The following is a 16,652-nucleotide window of genomic DNA, read 5'->3' as shown; positions in this document are numbered from 1 at the left end:
GTACCTTACTCGCTCCCCGTCAGTTCTGTCCCGGCGCGCGCGGCCCCGCTCCCTAGGGCGCGCGCGCGCCGGGTCTTTGCGATTTAAAGGGCCACTGCACCGCTGATTGGTGCAGTGGTTCCAATTAGTGTTTACACCTGTGCACTTCCCTATATCACCTCACTTCCCCTTCACTCCCTCGCCGGATCTTGTTGCCCTAGTGCCAGTGAAAGCGTTCCTTGTGTGTTCCTTGCCTGTGATTCCAGACCTTCTGCCGTTGCCCCTGACTACGATCCTTGCTGCCTGCCCCGACCTTCTGCTACGTCCGACCTTGCTTCTGTCTACTCCCTTGTACCGCGCCTATCTTCAGCAGCCAGAGAGGTTGAGCCGTTGCTAGGGGATACGACCTGGTCACTACCGCCGCAGCAAGACCATCCCGCTTTGCGGCGGGCTCTGGTGAAAACCAGTAGTGACTTAGAACCGATCCTCTAGCACGGTCCACGCCAATCCCTCTCTGGCACAGAGGATCCACTACCTGCCAGCCGGCATCGTGACACATGGTACCTCTTTGCTACATTCACAACTCCATTAACTTGGTTCCTAGGGGTAGTAGCGTCCCCTACCTGGCGCTGCACCAACCAGGGCTCTGGGGGACCAGTAATGGATCCACCGGCGACTTGAGCCGCTCGCTGTTGGGCCGCCAGACGTTCATTCATGATATCTCTTGACTCAAGGAGGTACAACTGGGCCACTGAAGAATACTTGGGCAAGACAGTAGCGGAATCAGACAAGTTCACTAATCGTACTGGTACTCATCCATTTGAAACAGTGACAAGACTTCTCGCAGCCCGGACTAAGGGATGGTCTTCCAGCTGCATGGGTTCCAGCAGGGGCTGATAATCACGATTCTTGACTCCGGGACGTACATGGCACCATATGATGGTCTCAGTGTTGAGTTGCAAGGTCACCGACCTGATGTCTTGGACTCATGCTCGGCATATCTCGCCTTGTTTGTTGGCAAACTTATGCTCCGCCTGTAGGACTTTCAGGTGGTGCTGCACAGCCTGCAGGTCTGAGGGGGGAATATTGGGAAGAGAGGCATACAAGGCATCTAAAATCATATATGTTCATCCCCAGTATGAAATCAGCAGATGCCTTATCTGTCACATTGGTTACAAGCTCTCCCTGCCCTGTAAGTACATGGTTATCCAATTGAATGGTTGGCTCCCAGTATTCATGTCTGGGGACTGGTTGCCCATTACCCGCAATGACTCTGAAATCAACATCATCAGGCTCACACAATAGACTAGCATCCCAATGTTGATAGAAAACACATATGGTAGACACTTGTGACCCTGTATCTATCAGCACCTCTAAAAGTACAACTTCTAAAACAACCGTTACAAGGGGGCAAGAGGTGACATAAAGTGAGAGTCCTGACTTAGATCGTTCGGGGGATGGATCTGATGACTGTTCTCCTGAGGGCTGGTCCTCGACCTCAGGGTGAATCCATTTAACTCCCACCACTGCATTTTCCAATGTCCGGGCTTATTACAGTAAGTGCAAAAGGGTCTCTGAGTCCCAGAATACCTACTGGATGGAGGATTACGGTAACTGGAATTGCGGGGGCCAGGAGCAGGGGGAGGTTTCCTAGGTAAGGACTGTTCACAGGAGAGTGGAGCAGGCTGGGTGGCGAACTCCTTGACAGCTTTAGTCAGTTGTTCAATGTCCTGCCTAACACTCTGTAAATCCAGAATTGTGGTGACTGGCAGGGTAGGTTGCACTGGGGCAGGGACAGGTGACTGGTATGATATGGGCCTGGCCGTCGCCCCTAATGGTTCCTGAACAGGTGTAAGGGGAGTAAAAGCATCTTCTAATTCAGTCCCAGACTCTATTACTTGTATTGCCAGTCTTTTAAAGGCAGGAAAAGACATGTTAGTGTTCTGTACTGCTAACATTCTCAATTGGGCCTTGTTCCACTTGTTATGAGCCCATCAATAAACCTGTCCATTAACACTTTGTTGCCCTGCTCGGGAGTTATACCATCTAGTCTCTGGACAGTCTCTAGGGCATTCTGTAGGGCTACAGCATAAGCTCTCAGAGTCTCACCTGGCTTTTGTCGCCTTTGATACAGCCGACTTGAAGTAGAAGCATGATTGCTGGACTAGGCCTCCTTCAGGAGCACTCCACAGACTCCTCAGACTTGTATTCACTGTACTTCAGTTTCAAGAGCAGTAAAGAGAGCTAGAGCCCAAGAGAGCAAGTTGAACCCTGACCTCTCTATATAAGGGAGACAGTTTAGAGAGATCCCATTGGGTAGATAACCTAGAGAAATCACATTGGGTAATTCACCATGCATACTCCCCTAACAACAAAACACTCACACAGTGTCCAGCTCACCACTCCCCGTCTCAGTGCACGGAAACGTGTGGACTCCACGTACAAATGCAAACTTGGCAAGAAAAGAAAGTCCAGCACTGCAGGTCCAAAGCAAGGAAGCCGTTTTATTGTATAAGAACACACGGACACCAAACGTGGATCACGTGGATCACAAAATTCACCATGCATACTCCCCTAACAACAAAGGTTCCTTGACAACAATACATTTCTTAAGGCAACAGTGCATATAAAACCCAATATATTAACTCTTAACATAGAATCATAGAAACATAGATTGTGTCGGCAGATAAGAACCATTTTGCCCATCTAGTCTTCCCAATAATCTGAATCCTATGAATAGTCCCTGGCCCTATCTTATATGAAGGATAGCCTTATACCTATCCCATGCATACTTAAACTCTTCACTGTATTTGCTGCTACTACTTCAGCAGGAAGGCTATTCCATGCATCCACTACTCTCTCAGTAAAGTAATACTTCCTGATATTACTTTTAAATCTTTTCCCCTCTAATTTAAAATGATGTCCTCTTGTGGTAGTTCTTCTTCTTTTAAATATGCTCTCCTCCTTTACCGTGTTGATTCCCTTTATGTATTTAAAAGTTTCTATGATATCCCCTTTGTCTCTTCTTTCTTCCAAGCTATACATGTTAAGGTCCTTTAACCTTTCCTGATAAGTTTTATCCTTAAATCCATGTACTGATTTAGTAGCTCTTCTCTGAACTCTCTCCAATGTATCTATATGCTTCTGGAGATACGGCCTCCAGTACTGCGCACAATACTCCAAGTGAGGTCTCACCAGTGATCTGTACAGCAGCATGAGCACTTCTCTCTTTCTACTGCTTATATCTCTCCCTGTCTTCCTACCTTTAAGTCTTCCGAAATAATTACTCCTAAATTCCTTTCCTCAGACACTGAGGTCAGGACTGTCAAATATTCCATATTCTTCCTGAGGGTTTTTACGCCCCAGGAGCATTATTTTGCTCTTATCCACATTAAATTTCAGTGTCGAGAGATCTGTCCATTCTTCAACTCTTACATAATAATACATCCTTTAGTGCAATATAAAGAGTTCTAGGGAGAGGGGACCCATGACGGACATTGAACAGCATCTGCCTCACAGGATGGGCAGGAGTACAGAGGAACATGTGACTCTGTACTCTGTAGACTCTGTCTATTCTTTCTGCAGAGTCCGTACAGAAATGCATTGCCGTCTATGAGACAGCGCATTTTCGAGCAGTCCTAGCACCAGCATGTTCTGACAGTGCTCCACTGTCAGGGGAATGTCCGCATGAAGATTTTACGTGCGGACATTCCCCTGTGTGAACATAGCCTAAGCCATTATGAATGTACAACAAAAGTGGGGGCATATTCAAAAACCTGTATAATGTATTTAACCCATTAACAACAATGGACGCAAATGTACGTCATGGTGCCGTGACGTACATTTACGCGCCGCCATGATCGCGAGCACCGGAGCGGTGCTCGCGTCATGCGTGGCAGGTCCCGGCTGCTATCAGCAGCCAGGGACCCACCAGTAATGGCGGATATCTGCGATCACGCGGATGTCCACCATTAACCCCCTTTGATGCCGTGATCAATACAGATCACGGCATCTGCGGCAGTGCGGTACTTTGAATGGATGATCGGATCGCCCGCAGCGCTGCCGCGGAGATCCGAACATCCAGCATGGCAGCCGGAGGTCCCCTCACCCGCATCCAGCTGTCTCCCGGGTCTTCTGCTCTGGTCTGAGATCGAGCAGACCAGAGGAGAAGATCACCGATAATACTGATCAGTGCTATGTCCTATACATAGCACTGAACAGTGTTAGCAATCAAATGATTGCTATAAATAGTCCCCTACAGGGACTATTAAAGTGTTAAAAAAAAAAGTAAAAAAATTTAAAATAAAAAAGTAAAAAAATGTGAAAAATCCCCTCCCCCAATAAAAAAGTAAAACGTCCGTTTTTTCAAATTTCCCCCCCCAAAAAGCGTAAAAAAATATAATTAATACACATATTTGGTATCACCGCATGTGTAAAAGTCTGAACTATTAAAATATATTGTTAGCTATCCCGTACGGTGAATGGCGTAAACGTACATTTTTTTTTTAAAGTCCCAAAACTGCTGCTTTTTTGTCACATTTTATTCCCAAAAAAATTTAAAAAAAATGTATCAAAAGTAAAACCTAAGCAAAAGTGGTACTGATAAAAACTACAGATCATGGCGCAAAAAATTAGCTCTCATATCGCCCCATATACGGAAAAATTTGAAAGTTATAGGTGGGCAAAATAGGGCAATTTTAAACATACTAATTTTGATAAAATGGTTTAAGATTTTTTTTAAGCGGTACAATTATAGAAAAGCATATAACATGGTATCATTCTAATCGACCCACAGAATAAAGAAAACATGTCATTTTTACCAGAAAGTGTACAGCGTGAAAACAAAACCTTCCAAAATTTGCAAAATTACGTTTTTCTTTAAAATTTTCCCTCATAAATAATATTTGTGTGGTTGCGCCGTACATTTTATGGTAAAATAAGAGATGTAATTACAAAGTACAATTGGTGATGCAAAAAACAAGCCCACATATGGGTCTGTCAGGCCCATCGCTACAGGACAGGCAAACCAAGCAATTTCTTGGGGCCCCGAGCTGGCTGGGGGGCCCCGAGCAGAGCCGGTGCTTGCCCGTCCTGTAGCGACGGGGCAATTTCCCCCATCACTATTAATTACATCCCTGTGTCCCGAAAATCTTTTAACTTAGAAAACGCAGAGGCCGACGGGAAGTAGCGCCCATGGCAACAGAGCGGAGCGGTGAGGAGGACGCGCGCGCATGGTAGGTAAGTGAACAGCGGGCAGCGGCACGTCATCTTCAGTATTCCGGCCACCGCTCCGGGGTCACGATCATAGGCTATGGGCCATAGCAGTAGATCGTGACCCCGGAGTGGTGGTCGGAATACTGAATAGGGGCAGTAAACGGGCATACAGCCTCCAACCATACACTGTATATGGCTGAAGGCTGTATGTCTGTGGGGGGAACATACTGCACCTAATGTGGGGGAACTGTACTGCACCTAATGTGGGGGACTATATACTGCACCTAATGTGGGGGAACTATACTGCACCTAATGTGGGGGACTATATATTGCACCTAATGTGGGGGACTATATACTGCACCTAATGTGGGGGACTATGTACTGCACCTAATGTGGGGGACTATATACTGCACCGAATTTGGTGGAACTGTACTGCACCTAATGTGGGGGACTATATACTGCACTTAATATGGGGGAACTATATACTGCACCTAATGTGGGGGACTATGTATTGCACCTAATGTGGGGGACTATGTACTGCACCTAATGTGGGGGACTATGTACTGCACCTAATGTGGGGGAACAATACTGCACCTAATGTGGGGGAACTATACTGCACCTAATGTGGAGAACTATACTGCACCTAATGTGGGGGAGCTATACTGCACGTAATGTGGGGGAGCTATGCTGCACCTAATGTGGGGGAGCTATACTGCACCTAGTGTGGGGGAGCTATACTGCATCTATTGTGGGGGAGCTATACTGCACCTAATGTTGGGGAGCTATTCTGCACCTAATGTGGGGAGCTATTCTGCACCTAATGTGGGGAGCTATTCTGCACCTAATGTGGGGAACTATATACTGCACCTAATGTGGGGAACTATATACTGCACCTAATGTGGGGAACTATATACTGCACCTAATGTGGGGGAACTATATACTGCACCTAATGTGGGGGAACTATATACTGCACCAAATGTGGGGGAACTATATACTGCACCTAATCTGGGGGAACTATACCGCACCTAAGGTGGGGGAGCTATACTGCACCTAATGTGGGAGGAACTCTGCTGCACCTAATGTGGGGGGAACTCTGCCGCACCTAATGTGGGGGGAACTCTGCCGCACCTAATGTGGGGGGAACTCTGCCGCACCTAATGTGGGGGGAACTCTGCCGCACCTAATGTGGGGGGAACGCTGCCGCACCTAATGTGGGGGTTCTCATATTAACGTTCGCTCAAGTCACGCTCCCAGAATTCACGGGCCGGCGTTACTACGTCCTGACACCGGCCCTAGAGCGTGACGTGCATGAACATCAAGGGGGGGGCCCTCCATGTCCATTTTGCTTGGGGCCCCCAAATTCCTTCAAACGGCCCTGGGGTCTGTGGATGGAAATATAAAAGAGTTAAAAAAGGAGGAAAAAACTAAAAGGCAAAAATAAAATTGGTCTGGTCCTTAAGGCCAAAATGGGCCTGGTCCTAAAGGGGTTAATTTAAATCACGCTTTATTTTTTTCTCACCACATTTTCATAGCTCACTTGTTTTGCTTTGAAAATATGTGAGGTTTTGTTTTTGCGCCACTTTTAAAGAAATAAAAAAGCAAAGATTTTTAAATACTGAAAAAGATATACTTGTTGTGGAGGTAACGGAAATATTTGTAGGCTGTGTCCAACATTGCTGTGTTTTTAAAAATTTTTCCAAAACATGCCATTTTTGCAGAGATTTCAGTCATTTGCCTAAAAATTTGGCAAAGACGTATGTCGTATTGTGACAGTACTGCAAAACAGCCAAACATGCCTCCAGTTCACAATACGCCACAACAGATGGTATGCTCAGACCCCATTTAATACATTTATTTTGAAAATATTTATAGTTGTATTATCAAGTTGCAATGTCAAGTTAAAAAATGTGCTACATAATATTGGAAAAGTTTTTAAAAAAAATACAAAAATGTTTTTCTTGCTATTTTCACACCTTTACAAAGGTAGCATAAATTTTATGTCAGAATTTTCATGTAAACACGAAAATGAGTTTTTGAACATTTCCTGTGATCTAGACTAAGGGTGAGATTTATCAAAACCTGTGTAAAAGAAGAGTGGTGCAGTTGCCCATGGCAACCAATCAGATTGATTCTTTCATGTTTCACAAGTCTCTTTAAAAATGTTCTCAGGGGCACTGTACAGTTTTTGATAAAAAAAAATCCCCCTAAATCTGCACCTTGCCCGCTTTTGCAAAACTGGAGTGCATGGTGTAAACCCGGGGTCCTCAAACTTTTTAAACGGGGGGCCAGTTCACGGTCCCTCAGACCGTTGGAGGGCCGGACTATAGATATCAAAACACTTATATATCTTATTAGTGGACTACCACTTTAAGTATGCAGCACAGTACCCCCCACATTAGGTTGGCAGTATAGATCCCCCCACATTAGGTTGTAGTTCCCACACATTAGGGTTGGCAGTACAGTTCCCCCACATTAGGGTTGGCAGTAAAGTTCCCCCCCCCATTAGGTGCAGTACAATTCCCCCACATTAGGTGCAGTACAATTCCCCACATTAGGTGCAGTACAATTCCCTCACATTAGGTGCAGTACAATTCCCCCACATTAGGTGCAGTACAATTCCCCACATTAGGTGCAGTACAATTCCCCCACATTAGGTGCAGTACAATTCCCCAACTTTCAGTGCAGTACAATTCCCCCACATTAGGTGCAGTACAGTCCCCTCACATTAGGTGCAGTATAGTCCCCCCACATTAGGTGCAGTACAATTTCCCCACATTAGGTGCAGTATAAGGTTCCCCCACATTAGGTGCAGTATAATGTTCCCCCACATTAGGTGCAGTATAGCTCCCAACATTAGGTGCAGCATGTTCCCCCACATTAGGGGCAGTATAAATCCCCCAAATTAGGTGCAGTATAGCTCCCCCAAATTAGGTGCAGTATAATGTTCCCCCACATTAGGTGCAGTATAGCTCCCCACATTAGGTGCAGTATAGATCCCCAAATGAGGTGCAGTATAGTTCCCCACATTAGGTGTAGCATGTTCCCCCACATTAGGTGCAGTATAGATCCCCCAAATTAGATGCAGTATAGCTCCCCACATTAGGTGCAGTATAATGTTCCCCCACATTAGGTGCAGTATAGCTCCCCACATTAGGTGCAGTATAGTTCCCCCACATTAGGTGCAGTATAATGTTCCCCCACATTAGATGCAGTATAATATTCCCCCACATTAGGTGCAGTATAATATTCCCTCACATTAGGTGCAGTATAATGTTCCCCCACATTAGGTGCAGTATAGCTCCCCACATTAGGTGCAGTATAATGTTCCCCCACATTAGGGGCAGTATAGCTCCCATTAGGTGCAGCATGTACCCCCACATTAGGTGCAGTATAGATCCCCCAAATTAGGTGCAGTATAGATCCCCACATTAGGTGCAGCATGTTCCCCCACATTAGGTGCAGTATAGTTTCCCCACATTAGGTGCAGTACAGTTCCCCCACATTAGGTGCAGTACAGTTCCCCCACATTAGGTGCAGTATAGCTCCCCACATTAGGTGCAGCATGTTCCCCCACATTAGGTGCAGCATGTTCCCCCACATTAGGTGCAGTATAGATCCCCCAAATTAGGTGCAGTATAGCTCCCCACATTAGGTGAAGTATGTTCCCCCACATTAGGTGCAGTATGTTCCCCCACAGACATACAGCCTCCAGCCATACAGTGTATGGCTAGATGCTGTATGCCTGTGTTCTTCCCCCACTTCAGTGCTCCGATCACCGCTCCTCCTGTCCGGACATAGCAGTAAGTCCCGGGACTGAAGGAGCGGGGTGGTCGGAGCCCCCAAGCTGCCAGGAAAATAAAATCTGCCAGGAAAAAAAAAAGTGGAAACTTTGTCCCCCAGTATCTCTTATATTTTCTTCAGCAGTTTTCCTCTTGTTTATTCAACATCTAATTGTCAGTTCTTCCCAAATTCCAAAAGGAACAGAGACTAGGTGCTATGGTGTTCTTCCATACCGAGGCACAATAATCTTATATAAGGTGCTCAGCCAAGTTACAAAGATAGAGAATGAGGGTTCTGCCTAGTGTAGAAAGACATACTATACAAAACTTTAGAAAAAGCAACATACTATATAGCACACACCTACAGCAATTCAGTTTGAATACATTTTATTACAAAATTACATACACAAATTAGTTAACAAAAAATCATTTAAAAAGCCTATTTAAAGTTTTTACCACAACCTGAGGGGGCCATGGACAACACACAAACTGTACAATAAGCACCACTTGTGAGGGGGTCCATAGCCCCCTCAGGTTGTGGTATAAACTCCCATAATGAGGAGCCCTCCCCCCAACCAACAATTCTGAGAGCATGATAAATACACCATACTGTCATGGCTTCCTTTAAAAATGGAAGCCATATGAATGATATAGATAGAACTTAAAGGACAACTGTAGTGCAAGACTTTTATATATTGCTGTGCCCAGGCTGCAAAAATAAACAAAATAAACTTTAACTCACCTTCCTACGTTCCCCCATCGATCCGGTACCGGCCTCACGGTCCAGCGGTGCTAACCTCATTCAACTTCCTGGGGACGGAGACGTCACAGAGCCGTTGGCGTATCACCGGCCGCAGCGATGTCCCACCCCGGCCTGTGATACGCTGAGAGCACTGTCATGTAAGAAGCCGGCCAGAGCTCCTTACTTGACAGTGCGCTAAGCCTATCACCGGCTGGGGTGGGACATCGCTGCGGCCGGTGATACGCCAACGGCTCTGTGACGTCTCCGTCCCCAGGAAGTTGAATGAGGTTAGCACCGCTGGACCATGAGGCTGGTACTGGATCGATGGGGGAACATAGGAAGGTGAGTTAAAGTTTATTTTGTTTATTTTTGCAGCCTGGGCACAGCAATATATAAAAGTCTTGCACTACAGTTGTCCTTTAAATTCATTAAATAACAAAAATAAATAAATAAAACAACAAATGCAAATGGTCTATTTGTGTATGCAACTTGTATCTAAACCTCAATGTAATCTGATCCTGCAGCAACACTTTCATTTGCCTCCTCGATATGACTGCAGGATCAGGGTTTGCTGGTAGTCTGAAACAGTGAAGAGGTGATGTGTTCACAGAATAGTAGATATTTTTTATTGATACATATTGGGGGCAAAAGTACAGTATATTGAAGAGACAGCCTCTAATAACATTGTATGTGAATTTGTGTTTGGATCTAAGGTAGTGGATTAACTAAAGTAATGCCATCCACCCACCCACTGCAGCATAGCTACACCCCCTGGAGACCATGACATACTGTCTCGGGCGCATGGAATGCTGGTTAAATGGAACCAATCATCAGATTTTAGCATATATAACGCTCGACAACACGTTATATATGCTAAAATCGTTATCCTCACCATCCTGGGGGATGTTTGTGCCCCCAGGGATGGTGAAGATATGAAGTTATAAAATCCCCCCCCCCCCCCGGCCGCCCAGCAAGTAGTCCTCCAGGCGGGGACTTACACTTACTAGTTCCTGTTTCTCTGGCCGTGGCCCTGCCCTGATGGCTTTAATGGCGGCTTGCGTCATCGCTCTGCTCCCTTAGCAGACGGAGCAGAGCAGTGACGCGCGCCGTCAATCAAGGCGAGGGGGTGGGACCATGGCGACGGGAGCTAGTAAGTGTAAGTTCCCGCCCAGGGGACTACTTGCAGGGTGGCTGGGGGGGACTTTATAACTTCATATCTTCACCATCCCTGGGATGGGGAGGAGAACGATTTTAGCATATATAACGTATTGTCGAGCATTACATATGACGAAATCTGCTGATTGGTTCCCTTTAAGGTCAGAGACAACAGTAAAATAAAAAAACTTGCTTCTGGGTGTATGTCCTGTGCATTAAAAAATGAGACAAAGCGGCACGAGGTGGTAATAGAAGCATATTACACAGTATTACACCTTGGCATCATAGGCTAAAAGGCTGAAGAAACAAAATCCTGGAATACCCCTTTAATATGTGTAATTCTTCAGAAGAGTGGCTACATGAGAGGACACCTTTTTTGTCTTCTTCCAATATAGATAGCATGAGTCTAACCTGCCCCAAGCTGCGTTGCAGTGATACACTATATGACAGCTGTGCAGGCGGATGATCCTGATGACTCTCAGACAGATCCCAGCAGCTCGGGATGATGCCACTTGCAGCATAAACAGACATAGTAATTATAACCCATGTGCTGGTGCAGAAGGCCTGCTTATTAATCTGTCAGGTCTGGGAGTGCAGGAGAGAAGACGTGCACATGTTTCCATGGAGACATGACCTAAACATCTCGCATGGATTCTGTTGTCAAATCAAGTGTATAGAGAGATAACGCTTAGCGTTCATTTATAGTCAAGCAATGAAACCCACTGCACCAAAAACAAATAATAAATGCCCACATAATATGTAACCACTTACAGTATGATGTTTCCAGGCTTTATCTTTCCATCTCAAAAATTTCTTCCCAGATATCTGATCTTTCTAAATCTCCACGTCTGAAGCAGTCCAGACACAGTCTACGCACCACCTGTTATGTGACGCCCCTCCGATCTCAGGAACCCCGCTGGATCTACACGTTTTCTATGCCAACGGAGCAAAAACACATCCTTAAAGGAATTTCCCAACATGTGCCTATTCTGAAGTGTCTATTCTGAACAATTGTAACTTGAAATCACACTCAACATACAATGCTACAGACAGTCCAAATGTGTGAGACATGTCAATGGCTGGAAGAACTGACCAATCAGAATGGGCGTTCACTGGTAAAGCGCCTGTAATACTGAAGTGCATGCACTGACTGGCTGTCTGGTAGCGCCCCTACAGTACAAGGTGTTCTGTATGTTCTGTACTACTTTTTACTTGTGCCAGGGTTAGCTGATTCTTTGGACACCAGGTGAGGGCCGCTCCATTTAACTTTTTTGGGACACTGTGTGTACTGTTCAGGACCCTAAAGAAGCTCCTGTCCTTTACGTAGACACTAATTTACAGCTTTCGGCAGCAATTTTGTACTTTTATATGTAAGGACTTGCTTTATCTGTATTAGTTATTTCCTTTTTTTTTTTTCTATTCACATTTTGAGGGCTTTAGAACCAGTTATGGTCTCAACATACAATGGTCGTCCTGGAACCAATTAATATAGTAACATGAGGTAACATGAGTAACATGACCACTGTAGTCTCTGAGGCTAAGTTTTGACTTGGTTTTTTTCTTGCCCAAATAAAATTTTACCTGTGTTTGACGTTTTTGCCTTTAAGTGGAAATTGCATTTTTTTTGCCCGTTTTGGCATTTTTCAAAAATTTGTTGGGTACCAATTACCAAAAAAAGTTAAAATAAAAAAAGGATGCATTAGGGATGGAAAAAGGTGTATTTAACAAAAATTTATATTTTTTTATAACGAAATGTTTATACATTTTTAAATAGGGATCAATTTATGTGGGCGGGCAGGGAACTAAAAATGGAACAGACAATAATAAAAATGTAGAAAGGGGCCATTTAAATGTTAAAAAAAATTATATATATTTTTTAAATTAATTTAGTTTAACTTTCTATTAGTAATGTATTTTAATAACGTGTTGAATAAAGTGTGTGTTTTTCACTTTTTTTCTTTACTTTAATTTTTTTAGGTAGTACTACTACTCCCAGCATGGAACACACTGTTCCATGCTGGGAGTAGTAGTATCTGTACTAATAGACAGATCGCCCCGGGTGTCACTTCTGACATCCGATGCGATCTTCATTTATATTGTAGAGATGCGGAGCGGCTTTCTCCTGTGCTCAAATCTTTGCTCTGTACTCCGGCCGGCCAGTGATGTGAATAGAATTCACATCACTGATTCATATTTTCCGCCCAGAGTGATGATTGGCCGGATGGTGGCAGCCAATCACCAGTCTCAGCGGGAAATATGAATCAGTGATGTGAATTTCTATTCATATCACTGGCCTGCCCCGAGTATAGTACAGAGATGCGGAGGGCAGTAGAAAGCCACTCTGCATCTCAGGGATGAAGGATGAAGGACAATTGCAGCGGGTGTCTGGAATGACACCTGCTGTTATCTGTCCTTAACTGCAGGTACTACTGCTCCCAACATGGAGCACACTCTGCTCCCTGTTGGGAGCTGTAGTACCTGCTTTAATAGACAGATCGCAGCCAGTGTCATATTTACGGAAGGGACAGATGCCCAGAACTTGAGAGAGATAAGAGGGAAGCCTTTATATTTTTACATGTAGTTGTATTTAGCTTACAGAGGAAGGTGCTATGTAAGCTAGATAGAGACAAGCAGCCACTGCATTATGGCAAAGAATGGGTTACATCACAAAAGCAGCACTGGTCTAAGTCATGAACTGCTGATAATGACTAAACAGTGGCAGAGAGGTTCATAGCAAGGAAGAGATTGCAAAACAAAAGCAGCCATGGTCTAAGCAGTGATCAGAGCTGCTGCTAATAAATAAAGGAAGGAGGGAGAGAGGATTACATTCAGGAGGGAGCACTGTGTACATAGTAAGAACACAAGTATTTATGGAAGGTACCGATGCCAGCACTTTATGAGTGGTGAGAGATAAGAGGGAATCCTTTTTATATTTTTACATACAGTTGCATGTATACAGTCCAGGCTCTCTCCTGTGCATAGCGCTAACTAAGCCCTGCTGCCATGTCCTCTGTTCCTTTTAGGTCTCTCTGCTGCTAGACATGAAATTTACCGTATAAATATGTAAAAGATCACATAGACTATCACTTGGAGGTTAGGTGCTTGAAACAAAAGTGACAGCAACCGCTCTCCAGATAAGAAGAGAGATGCAAGAAAAGAGCTTTCCTTGATCCAGCCTTTCTAGTGGGAGGAAGAGATCAGTGAGAAGTTGTGAGAAGAGTGTAGTCTAGGACAGTTTGAAAATAAAAAAAGCTCCTTCCAAGAAGTCAATCCCCGACACAAAGCCTAGTCTTAGTCTCAGAGGAGAGAAGGGAAGAAAAGTTCATCTTGTGGTTAGAAGTTGAGTAAGTGCCCCATAGTTGCATACTAGTACCTAAGTAGGCTTCTGGCAAGCCCTACTACAGTTTGACTTCCAGGTTACTAATCTTCAGATCTATCCCCCCAGAGTTGGATATTGCAGTACCGATGAGACAAGTGTTTTTCTGCCTTAGAACTTTGCTTTGACTAAGGGTGCATTCACACCACTTTTTGTACATACGGTGACTCCGGTCAGGTCATTAAAGTAAATGGAGTCACGGGCTGATCCGGCCGGGGTACGGGAGCGCCCGGTTTGCCCCTCCCCCGCCGGATCCGGCAGCCGTATGTACAAAATGTGGTGTGAATGCACCCTAAGAAACATGAGAAAAACTGAAAGACACTGAAACTGAGAGAAAATCAGTTACAGTCTCCCTCCAAAGGAAAGTCATAGGACTAGAAAGAACAAGCGCTAAAGTAAAAAAAAATAAAATAAAAGACCAGCACGCAAACCCTAGGACAAAACACACACCTTGGGTAAACCCTGCTTTAGCCGAGACTACACTTGCTTGAATCCATGTACAAAAATTGTGCCTCTACTCTGGATGATTTCTACTAACTCCCAGGAAAGATAACTGTGAGTTTTCAAGTTAAACCTGTGTCTGGCTTCCTTTTTAGCACAAGACCATGAAGAGCAACCCAAAACACCACTAGCCAGCCATGCACATGTATTATCCCCAGGTGGGATAAAAACCAGCCCTGGAAATTATTGCATACCAGCCGCACAGCACTGCGTCATCGTGCCAGCCAATGGGCATCGAGCGCAGGCTGATCACTTTACGTGGATATATATATATATATATATATATATATACACACACACATACCTATATTAATGTGTGTGTATGTATATATATACAGTGACCCCCCGACTTATGATGGCCCCGACATATGATCATTTCAACATATGATGGCCTCTCAGAGCCCATTGTATGTTGAAGGCAGCATTGACATATGATGCTGCTGTGTGTCGGGGACATCATACAAACAGCTATCTGACAGCGGTGACAACTTCAGCAACTGACAGATAGTTGTTTAATGTGCCCAGTATGCCCCGTTCTGCCTCCTGTTACTCACATGCTGTCCTGCTAACTCACGCAGGCTTCCACTGTGAGCTCCGTGTAAGCCCCGCCCCCCCAGTGCAGCCATAGCCAATAGCTGCAGCATCTTGCTGCAGGCATCCAATGAGCTGCTGGCTGCCCTCCCCTTCCTTTCCTATAGAGCTGTAGTCGGCAGGATCGTAATGGAGGACATTCTGTCCCCCCTGAAGGTATTTAAAGAACTGTACAGTACTGTATGCGATGTCACACATCACATACAATACATATACACACTATACACCCCATACATCAATGTTTCCCTATCAGTGTGCCTCCAGCTGTTGCAAAACTATAACTCCCAGCATGCCCAGACAGTCAATGGCTGGACATGCATGCTGGGAGTTGTAGTTGTGCAACAGCTGGAGGCACCCTGGTTTGTTAAACACTCCCCATACACTCCACATACAATGGTCATCCCAGAACCAATTAGCAGTTTCCCATAGAGATATGTATTCAACATACAATGGTTCCGAGGCCCCAGAACCAATTACCATTTTTACATAGACATATGTACTCGACATATGATGGTTTCAACATATGATGGTTCTCCTGGAACTAATTAATATCATATGTTGAAGGACCACTGTATATATATATATATATATATATATATATATATATATATATTATCTTACCAATATACCAAACTACCAATTAGTTTGGTAGTTTGTCCCCATATTAGCTAGGCAGGAGCATAGTAGATAGTCACCACATTAGGTGTAGGCAGTATAGTTCCTCCACATTAAGTGTAGGCAGCAGAGTTCCCCCACATTAGCTAGGCAGCAGTAGTCCCTCACATTAGGTGCAGGCAGCAGAGTTTCCCCACAGTAAGGGTGGGCAGCAGAGTTTCCCCACAGTAGGTGTAGGCAGCAGAGTTCCCTCCTCAGTAGGTGTAGGCAGAGGAGTTCCCCCCACAGTAGGTGTAGGCAGAGGAGTTCCCTCCCACAGTAGGTGTAGCCAGCAGAGTAGCCCCCCCAGAGTAGGTGTGGGCAGCAGAGTCCCCCCCCCCCCACAGTAGGTGTGGGCAGCGGAGATCCCCCCACCCCCACAGTAGGTGTGGGCAGCAGAGTCCCCCCCACCCAGTAGGTGTGGGCAGCAGAGTTCCCCCCACAGTAGGTGTGGGCAGCAGAGTTCCCCACACAGTAGGTTTGGGCAGCAGAGCTCCCCCCCACACAGTAGGTGTGAGCAGCAGAGTTCCCCCCCTCACAGCAGGTGTGGGCAGCAGAGTTCACCCCCCAAAATTGGTGTGGGCAGCAGAGTTCCTCCCCCCACAGTAGCTGTGGGCAGCAGAGTCCCCCCCCCCCACAGTAGGTGTTGGTAGCACAGTAG

This window comes from Hyla sarda, chromosome 4 (genome assembly GCF_029499605.1).
Source record: "Hyla sarda isolate aHylSar1 chromosome 4, aHylSar1.hap1, whole genome shotgun sequence".
Taxonomy (NCBI): Eukaryota; Metazoa; Chordata; class Amphibia; order Anura; family Hylidae; genus Hyla; species Hyla sarda.
The sequence above is the reverse complement of the archived record's forward strand: the minus strand, read 5'-3'. Positions refer to the sequence as shown.